Source organism: Schistocerca americana, chromosome 6 (genome assembly GCF_021461395.2).
Source record: "Schistocerca americana isolate TAMUIC-IGC-003095 chromosome 6, iqSchAmer2.1, whole genome shotgun sequence".
NCBI classification, from domain to species: domain Eukaryota; kingdom Metazoa; phylum Arthropoda; class Insecta; order Orthoptera; family Acrididae; genus Schistocerca; species Schistocerca americana.
Genome location: NC_060124.1, coordinates 166,870,429 through 166,885,212, shown reverse-complemented (window position 1 = coordinate 166,885,212; position 14,784 = coordinate 166,870,429). Strand labels below are relative to the sequence as shown.

General features: G+C 44.0%; 1 pseudogene; it reads right to left on the bottom strand.

Moving 5' to 3' along the window:
• Positions 1–243: 243 nt before the first annotated feature.
• On the bottom strand, positions 244–360 carry LOC124621189 (annotated as a pseudogene).
• Positions 361–14,784: the final 14,424 nt, after the last annotated feature.

The following is a 14,784-nucleotide window of genomic DNA, read 5'->3' as shown; positions in this document are numbered from 1 at the left end:
ATGAACGGTGAGTATACACACCTATCAGTAGTAAAAAAAAAAGCACTCCGTCTTCAGGCCACGAGTGGCCTACCGGGACCATCCGACCGCCGTGTCATCCTCAATGGAGGATGCGGATAGGAGGGGCGTGGGGTTAGCACACCGCTCGCCCGGCCGTTATAATGGTAGTCTTGACCGAAGCCGCTACTATTCGGTCGAGTAGCTCCTCAATTGGCATCACGAGGCTGAGTGCACCCCGAAATATGGCAACAGCGCATGGCGGCTGGATAGTCACCCATCCAAATGCCGGCCACGCCCAACAGCGCTTAACTTCGGTGATCTCACGGGAACCGGTGTATCCACTGCGGCAAGGCCGTTGCCTTATCAGTAGTAAAGCCGCTTTATAAAAAGGGGGAAAGGGATAATGTAGACAATTTTAGACCTATTTCTATGCCATCAGGCTGCTTTTTCGATGTAACTGTGCTGATCACAAAATATTGCTCGTGAAATTACATCATTATGGAATACGGGGAGTGGTTCACAATTGCTTCATCTCTTACTTTAATAACAAAAGGTCACTCTCATCAGTATTGATGATGGCTATGACGTGAGGTCCGAGTGGGACACGGTTAAATGGGGAGTGCCCAGGGACCAGTACTGGGGCCACTCCTGTTCCTTATTTATATAAATGATGTGCCCTCTAGTATTACAAAAAATGGTTCAAATGTCTATGAGCACTATGGGACTAAACATCTGAGGTCATCAGTCTCCTAGAACTTAGAACTACTTAAACCTAACTAACCTAAGGACATCACACACATCCATGCCCGGGGCAGTTTTCGAACCTGAGATCGTAGCGGTCGCGCGGTTCCAGACTGAAGCGCCTAGAACCGCTCGGCCACACCGGCCGGCTCTAGTATTACATGTGGTTCTAAAATATATCTGTTTGCTGATGACAGTAGCTTGGTAGTAAAGGATGGTGTGTGCAAAATTGGCACTGTTTCAAGTAGCGCACTTCAAGACGTAAGTTCATGGTTTGTAGAACCTAAACCAACGCTAAATCACAGTAAAACTCAACAGACAACTCAACAAAACCTGACGTGTAATATCACAGAATGGGCATACGGTTAGTGAAACTGAATAGTTCAAGTTTCTAGGCGAACAGATGGATAGTTAACTGTCGTGGGAAGCCCATGTTCAAGATCTTGTCAAAGATTTAATGCTGCCATTTTTACTATTAGAACCATATCCGAAGTAATTGATAATTCGACACGAAAAGTAGTCTACTTATCTTACTTTCATTAGCTTATGACGTATGGTATTACATTTTGAGGTAACTATTCCTATTCTCAAAGGATACTTGTGGCTCAGAAATGGGCGGTACGGGCAGTAAGTGGTGTTAAGTTCGCGAACTTCTTGCCGACCCTTGTTCATTAGTATTCTAACATTAGCCTCTCAGTATAAAAGAACTAGCAGTCAATCTGAACACACTTTATTATAATTAAAGAAAAAGCGCCTTCTTGTCATACATTAAGTTTTAAACTCAAGAAAACCCACAACTCTCGTGGTGACAAGCCGAATAAGGAAACAAGACAATGGAAGAAAAGTACTGAACAAAATCTACTCTACACAACACAAAATACAACCTGCTACTACAATGATACAGCGAGTGAATACAATACTAGGGGCTGGCATAAGTACTGGCCGGAGCTGTTTCTAGCGGTTGGTAAACACTGTCGGTCTGACGGTCTAGGCGTTCTTATAAAGCCAGGTCGGCAGAGTGCTACATGAGTCACATGAGTTCTGTCACATGTCTGGCGAAGCAGTTCCGTGTTTATTTTGAAAGTCTGTTATTGTTTCTGTCCGCTGGCGATGTTTCTCTCCGCGCTCCTGATAAGGGGTCGGCAACCCATCTTGCGTGTCAGTTGTGCGGGCCCTCTAATAATACGGGGCCGCTACGACACATCTATTCTTTACCGTCGTTTCTTGTTAACAATATCAGCTTATTTACAAGAATTAGCAGCTTTTACTCAATTAATAATAGGCAGAAATCGAATCTGCATTCGAATCGCACTTCCTTGAGTCTTGTGCAGAAAGGCGTGCAGTATATTGCTACATCCATTTTCAACAAGGTACTACAAGAATTCAAAAATCTTAGCAATAATCCACTCGCTTTCATACCTAAACTGAAAAGTTTTCTCATGAGTCTCTCCTTCTATTCTGTAGAGGAGTTCCTCGAAAAATTAAGTGATTCCTGCGTTATAATGTTGATCGCATTTACATAAGCTTATGGTTCGTCGTTTTTTGGATTAATAAACACTTTATTTTATCTGTTATTATTTTTCTGTTGTAATTCAATTTACTGGCACGTTCTATGACCTCGGAGATTCGTTCCTCAATTTGCTGCTACGGAACTAGACGCCTAAAATAAAATAAAATCATTTGTAACAAGTGACCCAGATAAATGCTCGAGCCCTGTCACGTTCTGCATGAATGCCATACCAATTAAACCATACGACGTTAGGCATAACGTTTTAATTACCTCCTTGACAAATTAAAATTACATAATAAGTTTTTTGCTTGTTTGTGGGTTATATCTGCAATCCTGGTAGACAGTGAAATCCTCGTGTTACAGAGCAGACAAAACTAAATTAGTTTATAGAAATATACGACACCATGCACTGTCGTATGGGACAGTAGTTAGATTCTGCACACGCTTCCGCTGTGCCCAAACAAGTGAACGACGACGAACGAAGGGGTAGACAATCTTATCCTGGAGAATCGAGAATCGCAAGAAAAATTAAGGTGCCGGTGCTCGCACGACGATCTATCACAATCGAGGCGACAGTGGAAAAAGTGGAATCAGTCATGGATCGGTATTCAACATCTTGCTCGAAATTTTGGACGTAGCAAAAGTCGCCGCTCGAAGTGTTCTGCGACCACTCACATCCATTCAAAAAGCCCGGTGAACCTATCAGGCAGCAGCGGAATTGCTGCTGCTGTGTGAGGCCCATCCAAATGAGTTATTTAACGGTCTAATCACCAGAGACGAATATTGGAGGGCCTTTTTCCAGAAGTCTCCTGGCGAAGTTACGAGAGGTGTCAAGTCGAAGTGTCACAGGGAGCTGTCTACGAGAGCGTTCTTGCTCCATGGAAACTCCCCATCTCTTTCCACACCAGAGACAGTCAAGCACACTGCTTATCTGAGCTATACGTTTCTGATACGATAACTGCGTATCATCAAGATGTATGGGAAGAACTGTTTCACAAAAGTGGTCGCTGTTTAACTTCCCATGTGTTATCGGCCTCACCAGTGACTTCTTATGTTTTATATTAAAATCCAGTTCTTGTGCCTACTGTGGTACCAAAAAAAGCTCGTTAGTCTTACCTAGTATGGGAGAAGTGATATTCTTAAATATGGCGCTTACATACAGTTAGATATCATAAGAAGTTAGGTGTCCATATTACTGAGAGTTGAAACTGGAAAAAAAAACATGTTTTGCAACTCCTAAAACAATTTAGCTCAGGCACATTTGCACTTCGAATCATTGTAAATCTAAGTGAGAAACAAATCAGGAAGTCGACATACACAGTGTGTCCCAGTTCCGTTAGGACTGTGGATATGAAAAATAAAAGCCAAGGATTATGTTAACAGAAACACTATTTATTCAAAATAGTCTACACAGCTAACATCGTTTTAAATGCGTTTTTCTTGGAAATGTTTTTAGTACTACATTACAATTTTCATGGACGTCCCCAACTGCTTCGAATTGTGTTCCATCATTGACAGCTTCAATCTGGGAACAAGAAGTTGGCCGGTAATCCAGGACTGTTATCCGTTCGCTGGTCAAAAAATCGCACACATCTTCACTTTGTGGACTGGGACTTTATCCTGGAGGACCGACCAAGAACCTGCCTCTCGGTATTTTGGTCGAATTTGATGAATTCTCGTCCACAAACGATTGAGGGTTCAAAAAACTTGATGTTCCCTCGCTGCTCCGCCGCCATTTTCCGACAGGTGTCAGACACATACTGTTACATTCGTGGTCAGGATGCCTGCTGCAGTGAAGCTATCATTTTCATCTTCTACACAGCTATTGTTGAAAGCTCGAGGATTATAAAGCCACAACTCACCATGAGATGACATTCCAGTTTGGAATTTCACATAAGCTGTCCTAACAGAACCGGGCCACGTATATTTTCATTCAAGAATGTCACATATACTATGTGATCAAAAGTCTCCGGATACCTGGCTGAAAATGACTTACAAGTTCGTGGTGCCCTCCATCGATGCAAATGGTTCAAATGGCTCTGAGCACTATGGGACTGAGCAGCTGTGGTTATCAGTCCTCTAGAACTTAGAACTACTTAAACCTAACTATCCTAAGGACATCACACAAAATCAAATGGTTCAAATGGCTCTGAGCACTATGGGACTCAACTGCTGAGGTCATTAGTCCCCTAGAACTTAGAACTAGTTAAACCTAACTAACCTAAAGACATCACAAACATCCATGCCCGAGGCAGGATTCGAACCTGCGACCGTAGCGGTCTTGCGGTTCCAGATTGCAGCGCCTAGAACCGCGAGACCACCGCGGTCGGCGTGCCCTCCATCGGTAATACTGGAATTCAATATGGCGTTGGCCCACTATTAGCCTTGATGACAGCTTGCACTCTCCCAGGCATACGTTCAGTCAGGTGCTGGAAGGTTTCTTGTGTAATCGCACCCAATTCTTCACGGATTGCTGCACTGACGACAGGTATCGATATCGGTCGGTGAGGCCTGGCACGAAGTCGGCGTTCCAAAACATACCAACGATTTTCTATAGGATTCAGGCCAAGACTCTGTGCAGGCCAGTCCATTACAGGGATATTATTGTCGCGTAACCAATCCGCCACAGGCCATGCATTATGGACAGGTGCTCGATATTGTTGAAAGATGCAACCGCCATCCCCGAATTGCTCTTCTTCAGTGGGAAGCAAGAAGGTGCTTAAAACATCAGTGCAGGCCTGTTCTGTGATAGTGCCACGCAAAACAACGAGGGGGGCAAGCCCCCTCCAAGAACACGGCCACACCGTAACACCAAGGCTTCCGAATTTTACTGCAGGCACTACACACGCTGGCAGATGACGTTCACCGGCCATGTGCCGTACCCACACCCTGCCATCGGATCGCCACATTGTGTACCGTGATTCGTCACTCCACACAACGTTTTTCCACTGTTAAATCGTCCAATGTTTACGCTCCTTACATCCAAGCGAGGCGTCGTTTGGCATTTGCCGCCGTGATGTGTCGCTTATAAGCAGCCGCTCGACCATGAAATCCAAGTTTTTTCGTCTCCCACCTAATTATTATAGTACTTGTAGTGGATCCTGGTGCAGTTTGGAATTAATGTGTGATGGTCTGGACAGAAGACTGCCTATTACACATTACGACACTCTTCAACTGTCGGATGTCTCTGTCAGTCAACAGACGAGGACGGCCTGTACGCTTTTGTGCTAGGCGTGTCCCTTCACGTTTCCACTTCACTATCACGTCGGAAACAGTGGACCTAGGGATGTTTAGGAGTGTGGAAATCTCGGTTACCGACGTATGACACAAGTGACACCCAATCACCTGACCACGTTCGAAGTTCGTTGAGTTCCGCGCAGCGCCTCATTCTGCATTCTCACGATGTCTAATGACTACTGAAGTCGCTGATATGGAGTACCAGGCAGTAGGTGGCAGCAAAATGCGACTAATATGAAAAACATCTGTTTTGTGGATGTCCGGATACTTTTGATCACATAGTGTTTGTGCCTGCGAGAATAAAATACAGACTTGGAACTGATTTATAATCTTTCTAAAAAATGTCCAAACTGATTAAATTCTGAACTTTACTGTTAATCTCTTCAATTAAACAAAGTGGTCCCTGTGCGTTAATCTACATATACATCTACATTTATACTCCGCAAGCCACCCAACGGTGTGCGGCGGAGGGCACTTTACGTGCCACTGTCATTACCTCCCTTTTCTGTTCCAGTCGCGTATGGTTCGTGGGAAGAACGACTGTCTGAAAGCCTCCATGCGCGCTCGGATCTCTAATTTTACATTCGTGATCTCCTCGGGAGGTATAAGTAGGGGTAAGCAATATATTCGATACCTCATCCAGAAACGCACCCTCTCGAAACCTGGCGAGCAAGCTGCACCGCGATGCAGAGCGCCTCTCTTGCAGAGTCTGCCACTTGAGTTTGCTAAACATCTCCGTAATGCTATCACGGTTACCAAATAACCCTGTGACGAAACGCGCCGCTCTTCTTTGGATCTTCTCTATCTCCTCCGTCAACCCGATCTGGCACGGATCCCACACTGATGAGCAATACTCAAGTATAGGTCGAACGAGTGTTTTGTAAGCCTAACAATGCTGTTCATGAAATGGTCCCTGTGTGTTGATAATTTTCGTAGCAAACTGATGCTAAGATGGAAATATCGTACCTCGTAATGTAATTGCTTGGAAATGCAGTGATTGCTGCTCTCTGGGCGCCAGCTGCAAATTTGTAACTACAGCTGCTGGGAGCTTAGTGCGTTTTTACAGACAGCAAGTAAACAATTTTGTGCATATCACTGAGAGAGACTCTTTAATTAATAATGACCTGGATCGAAGACGTGGGCGATGCTCTTAGGTGAAATATTTCTTTACCAAACCGTTTTTTAATTATTACTTGTATTAAATTCATGTTACAACACTCATTTTCATTGACAAAGGACAATATTGATATCAAATTCTTACTCTCACAAATATTAGACAAATAATTGATAAACATAAGAATTAAGTTCCAAATCACTAATCGAGCCTTTCTCCTGTGTTTCACAATACTGAAACACAAATCATATTGCTTAAACACAGATGCACTTAGCTTCACGTCTACATTGGCACGAGTCCTCTGCTTGGCGACTGTCTCGCTGCTACGTTAACTACAGAACTCCTTCGCTCCTCGCCGTCAACAGCGACGACAAAACAAGCATATCTTTCAGCGACGCAGCTACTCTGACCAAAGGCTGCGCGCGAATAATAAGCTCTTCAAAATTGTCGCTTAGCGTTTGAGACATCCAGAGCATGTACAAATTCCAGAAAAGCAAGTACGTAACAAACTCCCAAAAGACCTGTTTCAACAGCTCTTTAAGGAGCCAGGCATTCAGACTGTGTGTGTTTGTGTGTGTAGTGACTGAAGTGTTATGAAACATTGTGTGTACAGTGTGTGCAGTGACTGATAGTGAGATATGAGTGAACAATGTGGCATTACATTATTTAACAAGTTATTTGTAAAAAAGTATTGTATACGAGGAGTAAATCTAATGATTGTCTCTAACTAGAAGTCTGCAAATATATGTGTATACGAATTAGCTTATTTTAAATTGGTCTAAACTTGTAAATACTTTGACGTGTCCTATATCCTTCTAAAAAGGGATCTACGGATGAATAAAGCTGCTGCTACTACTACTACTACTACTTCACAGATTATTAATTCCCTGTTGAACTGTGATGTAAATAATCCACTCCAGTTCAAAAGGAATAATGATCTGCATATTAACAATACCAGTCGTGCGTAGCACAAAAAGCGATGAAAATTGCTGCCACGAAAATTTGTCATCATTTCCCTGATGATGTAAAATTGAGAGGCACCCACATGCCTTGCTCATACTGTGGCATCAAGCAGTCAGGCCTGCAAGATGAGTGGTCTGCCATGCGAGTGGGCTCATTCTTATTTATCGAGTAACATGAACTCTAGTACTCACAATTAAGTTACAAATTATTCTCCTGTATGAATATTACGCAACGGAATATCAGTAATTTACAGAACTCTGACTGTTCACTACGCACTGGCAATACCACATTTTCTTTCTTATTTAACGGCTTTGATCAACACGTGGCCATCGCACTGAATATGAATGGCGCACACATTATAAATTCTGGATATCATGACAACATACAATTCGAAGGAAAAGGCCACCAATCTTTTTCTTTTCACTATCTTATTTATTTCGATAAATTCTATAACCTAAACACACAAATTCTATAACCTACAACAATAACACATGAGAAATTCCGCCCAGTGGGCATGGCTTTAATTTGGTCATTCTCTATCTTATGGTCTCGTAATTATTTAATGCTACAGTGCACTTTCTGGATAGGATGGTGGATCTTTTGCTATATCTCACATTTCGACTCTCACAACTATCATCACGAAACTTTCCTCCAGACCGAGCGGTACAAAAGGAACATGCATAACCCCACTACCTCTGAAACTACTTTGCTACTCTCCCATGCAAACCACACACACTTAAATTACATGACATACACCACACTGCAACATGGAATACAACATAAGGAATAGTCACAACATTATAATCACATCACTTTCAGCTTTCCCACTTCAATTAGTACTTATCCCAGTTTCACACGACACTGCCCCACTTCGTAATTTTTCTTTCCTACTATGAACTCTGGAGGATATATTCACGTCTTCCTGTGCAATGCAAGCCAAGCGGCGTTGCTGGATAGACGGCTGACTCACCTTGCTTCTCTCTCAGAGTATTATACTTTGAATCAAGCGTCACACGGAAACATAGCACACAAAGTAATATTAAGAACATATTCATCACACATGCGAGTCCTCAACTGATACCATGGACGAGTACTTCTCTTTATCCTTTGTCTCATACGCAGATTGAGGCTCACACAGTACTCACCGCGTGGAAGTACTCGTCTCTAATTTCAAGTCCTGCACACGCCATTTCTTAAATATTTCCAACTTATAATACACACGCTAGTATTTCAGCTTAACTTAAGCACTCGGAAGTATTTCAGCTTATTGCTACACGTGGTTTCATTGTGACCGTTGGTCACTTCCGAAGATTACTACGATCTTCTTAATATTACGTGTCTGACATTTAATTCTCCCCACAAAAGTTCCTGAAATAGAGAAATTATTATTCTAAACTACTCTTAAGTATTTCACATGCATACCATGTCTCCACTCTTTTGTCCTTATGGAGCACGCCTAAGACAGGTCTTACCAACACTAGATCCAGTGGCAGAGTGCTGAAACATGGCCGTTCTTCAGGTTCTCTCGCACGTCTGCCAAAGTGGGGGAGCACCTTGCTGCCATATTGGTCAGCCACATTTCAGGCGCTCAAAGCTCAGGTAAATTTCATCTCTTTGGTCCCACCAAAGGTGACCCAAGTACCGTCTCAAAGATGATCATATATTCACATTCACTATCTGGGGTTAGCAGACGACCATACATTCATTCATTTCACAGATCTCACCAAACTGGATGTAGGGATTTATTTTGTGGGAGTGCACATGTGATCAATTAAATAAATAAATTGTCATTCTTTCCCACACTGGTATCCGGCTTTGCTGTATTAATTGAAATTGAGTTATTATTAGAAAAATTATGTTGTTATGACAAGAATAACGAAGAATGTTGTACCTATTTTCAATGTCGGGCGGTACTGTACCCTTTCAAAATGTCTGACCAGCAGCAAAGTTACTTTTGAAAACAAACTGGAAAAGCTTGTCTTTCTATTCCGTAGAAGAATTTCTATTTTTGTGATGTATAAAAGGCGGTGCGTAGGAATTACTAACTCACATTTGTATTTAAAAAGAACTGTAAATGGTCAGCATATTTACATATGAATAAGTAATGTGACTGCAAAATGACCAGTTCCACATTATTACGGTTAATCGTACGAATGATCCATGGATCATGAAACTTACTAACATCTGACGATGTGCGCTCACCTAAATGTTTTTATCTAGACAGCTTTTTCATTGCCAGTTAGAGAAATTCTCTCTTTCTATTGGTAATACCCACCATCTTAGCGTGACCCGCAAAACTCTCTATTCCTCCTCTGAAAGAGTAGATTAAACCTTGTCAGAGAACCTTAATTTGGGTTTTTGGCGGCTACCCTGAATTTGTTCAGGCAAAAGCAGAGACATTTTCCGCACGAGAACATTTATCTCTTCTCCCTTTCTTTTCCTAGTGAGCTGCTTCTACGTCATGTCATCGATATCGACGCGAAGTTAAAACTCTTAACTACTACACTTACATTTCTTCGCAAGAGAAGCTGAATAATAATTCATGCAACAAGAGCTTGTACGCGGACGGTGGTAGCTCAGAAACCTTCATAGCCTCTTACTCGATATGCATAGTATTTATATTACGTAATGGTTGTATCATTTGCTGAGGAGTAGACTTCCTGTCGAAGGAAGCCGCTAATTTCTCCGCCAGGGCACACGTAACATAACTGTTCCACTACGGCCTACATCCACAAGTTGGACGGTACCGCAAACGCCGATTACAAATGAATTTCATCGCGTTGTCCGCTATGTGCGCGAGGACGCTAACACATGCTTATGATTCACAGAAGACTACGCAAGCGCACCGCAATTCAGCCTCTTCCTTCTCTGTTACATCATCCACAACACAAACACAATTATGCGCTCTATACGAGCTCGTCATATGCACCAATGATATTGACGTAAATCACAATACTCACGGCACACAAATAAATATACCCAAAAGCCCTTTTACTTGAGGAAATAGCTATGTCATTGAGCACTAGGCTTCAAATGCAACAACTACAATTTTTCATTCAATGAATTACATTAATGGATATAAAATTAGAGACTCCGCCTGCCAATTAGGAACTAACCCCAATAGAAGAAACAGAATTCCGGCCATTTGTACCAGTTTTCTAATTAGGTATCCTAACTTATATTTCTACACTGAAGATCCAAGGGGACTGGTACACCGGCCTGATATCGTGTAGGGCCCCCGCGAGAACGCAAAAGTGACGCAACACGACGTAGCATGGACTCCATTAAAATCTGAAGTAGTGCTAGAGTGAATTGACACCATGAATCCTGCAGGGCTGTCCGTGAATCTGAAAGAGAACGAGGGGGTGGAGGTCTCTTCTGAACAACACGTTATAAGGCATCACATATATACTTAAAAATGTTCATATCTGGGGAGTTTGGTGGTCAGCAGAAGTGTTTAAACTCAGAAGAGCGTTCCTGGAGCCACTTTGTAGCAATTATGGACGTTTGGGGTGTCGCATTGTCCTGATGAAATTTGCAAAGTTCTTTGTTCTTATGTACGTGTCACCTGTCAGAGTCGTATCTAGACGTATCAGGGGTCCCAACTGCACACGCCCCACACCATTACAGAGCTTCCACCAGGTTGAACAGTCTCCTGCTGACATGCAGGGCCCATGGATTCATGTGGTTGTCTCCATACCCATACAAGTCCATCTCCTTGATTCAATTTTGAACGAGACTCGTCGGAACAGGCAACATGTTTCCAATCATCAACAGTCCAGTGTCGGTGTTTAAGGGCCCAGGCGGGGCGTAAAGCTTTGTGTCTTGTAGTTAACAAGGGTACACGAGTACGAAAGCCCATATCGATGAGGTTTCGTTGAATGGTTCGCCCGCTGACACTTGTTGATGGTCCAGCATTAAAATCTGCAGCAGTTTACGGAAGTGTTGCGTTGCTGCCACATTGAACGCTTCTCTTCAGTTTTAGTTGCTCCCGTTCTTGCAGAATCTTTTTCCGGCCGCAGCGATGTCGGAGATTTGATGTTTTACCGGATTCGTGATATTCACAGTAGACTCGTGAAATGGTCGTACGGGAAAATCCCCCCTTCATCACTACCTCGGAGATGCTGTTCAAAATGGTTCAAATGGCTCTGAGCACTATGGGACTGAACTTCTTTGGTCATCAGTCCCCTAGAACTTAGAACTCCTTAAACCTAACTAACCTAAGGACATCACACACATCCATGCCCGAGGCAGGATTCGAACCTGCGAACGTAGCGGTCGCGCGGTTCCAGACTGTAGCGCCTAGAACCGCATGGACACTGCGGCCGGCGGAGATGCTGTGTCCCATCGCTCGTGCGCCGACTATAGCACCACGTTCGAACTCACTTATATCTTGATAACCTTCCATTGTAGCAGCAGTGACCGATCTAGCAACTTCGCCAGACGTTTGTTGTCTTATACAGGCGATGTCGACCGCTGCGTCGTATTCTGCTGTTTATCTGTTTTTGAACCGCGTGGAGCCGACCGTTGTGGCTGAGCGGTTCTAGGCGCTTCAGTCCGGAACCGCGCTGCTGCTAGGGTCGCAGGTTCGAATCCTACCTCGGGCATGGATGTGTGTGATGTCCTTAGGTTAGTTAGGCTTAAGTAGTTCTAAGTCTATGAGACTGATGACCTCAGATGTTAAGTCCCACAGTGCTTAGAGCCATTTGAACCACTTTTTTGAAACGCGTGGAGTGGCCGCGCGGTTTGGGGCGCCATGTCACGGATTGCGCGGCCCCTCCCGCCAGAGGCTCGAGACCTCCCTCGGGCATGGGTGTGTGTGTTGTTCTTAGCATAAGTTGGTTTAAGTAGTGTGTAAGTCTAGGGACCGATGACCTCAGCAGTTTGGTCCCTTAGGAATTCACACACATTTGGACATTTCTGTATTTGAATAGGCATGCCTATACCAGTTTCTTTGGTGCTTCATTGTATAAAACGTTCTTCACATTTGTCTTTATTCGAATATTATTTTGATATACTCAGCTGCCGGTTTCCAGTTTGTTATTTTAATACGACAAGCTCGGAAACTATAAATTCTAGATTTAATCATCTCGTTGAAGCTTAGTGGCCTCGTTATATCCGCATATACAGGCACTGGGCAAGAATATAAAAACATTGCGACAAATACATGGATGGACATAAATGCAGATGTTACCCAAGCCCGCAGGTTGCGCTGCTGTATTTAATCACGAACGGAACCTGTGTAGTGTCCTCAATACGTTGCAGGCGTCAGTCGCGGTCAGAACAGCGTTCTGTGTGGTTGTGCGTGCATTATGTCGGAACGGAGAGAATTAGAAAGTGGGCTGACTGAAATGGCTCTGAGCACTATGGGACTCAACTGCTGAGGTTATTAGTCAGCTAGAACTTAGAACTAGTTAAACCTAACTAACCTAAGGACATCACAAACATCCATGCCCGAGGCAGGATTCGAACCTGCGACCGTAGCGGTCTTGCGGTTCCAGACTGCAGCGCCTTTAACCGCACGGCCACTTCGGCCGGCAAAGTGGGCTGATTGTGGGTGCTTCTGTAGCCATGTGTTTGGTGTTCCAAGAGGCACGGCAGCGAAGATTTATAGCGCAGACAGGGAAACCGGAAAGAAACATCTGCTAAATCACAACGCTGTGTACAGGGTGATCATGACGGACGGCTATTGGACGGAAAGTAAGGGGACGACAGCGGCAAAAGTCACTGGAGAACTCAATGTCGCTCTCTCGAATCCTGTCAGCAACAAAACAACACGAAGGGAGCTCCATGAGAAGTGAACTGCAGAGCGAGCTGGAAATCCAAAACAACTCACCAGTCATGCACATGCCCGTAACGGAAAACGTGAAACCAAAGTAATGAAACCTGAACTAAGGAGCAATGCGAGAAAGTCATTTGGTCGAATGAATCTTATTGTACACTCTTTCCATCTTCTGGCCGAGTTTACATGTGGCCTATGACGCTAACTGTTTGCTGCCAAGAGCGAAACATGGCGTGGGTGGGGGAGGGGGGGGGGGGAGAGCGGAGGGAGTTCGATGATGATTTGGGGAGCTATATCGTGATATTCCATGGGCACCATGGTTACTCTGCACGGACGCATTCGTGCGAGAGATTATATGACCATTTTGGCTGATACGGACCATCCTGTGATACAATGAAAAAATGAAATGATCCTGTGGCACTGATGGCCGGGAGGCTCCACCCGCGGAAGTTCGGTCGCCGGGTGCAAGCCTTATTTCATGTGACACCACATTGCGCGACTTGCGTATAGGTGACAATGAAATGATGATGACGACAGTGCAGCACCCAGTCCACCAGCGGAGAAAGTCTCCAACGCGGCCGGGAACCGAACCCTGCCTCGCTGCATGGTAGACAAACACGTTACCACACAGCCAAGCAGGTGTACCGTGGTACAATGTTTGTTCCCCGTTGTCGATACTGTGTACCAAGACAACAGGGCCAATGTTCACACAGCCGCATCGTCCAGGACTCATTTAGCGAACCCGAGGATGAATTAACGCATTTTGCCCTGGCCACCACAGTCAGGAGATCTTTGTAGTAGCGCACATTTGTCCTCTACTTTGGAGACAAGGGTGCGTGATCGCTTTCCACATCTGTCACCGTTATCTGAAAATGCCACTATTTTGCGGGAAAGATGGTGTAAGATTCCCTTGAAAACCACACTGGACCTGTATGTATCCATTCCTAGACGCCTGAAGCTGTCTTGAATGCCAGCGAGTTCCCTGCACCGTATTAGGCACGTTAAAGTCTTGTGTTTGATGTTTCCACATTTTGTCCAACCCCTGTATATAGATGCATCCAAAATTTTCCAAGAGCAGTATACTGGACATCCTTTTGTACGCCCTCAGATTCAAGTGAGAAAAGCTTATAACCTACATAAAAGCGCTTCAGATTTTTTTAATATATTATAAGGCCTTACAATCTAAAATTCTTTTAATGAAGGATAAAAAACAGCCAACCCGTTGCACAGATTTTATTGCAATGACATAGTTTCGATGCCAACTAAGGGTATCTTCACCAGGAAAAGTTACAGTCCCTGTTGTGGTTTGATACAGCTCTACATGCTACTCTATTCTGAACAAGTCTCTTCATCAACCACTGCAACCTACAACCTTCTGAATTTGCTTAGTGTGTTCATCTCTTCGTCTCCCTCTTCGACTTCGACTTCCCACACTTC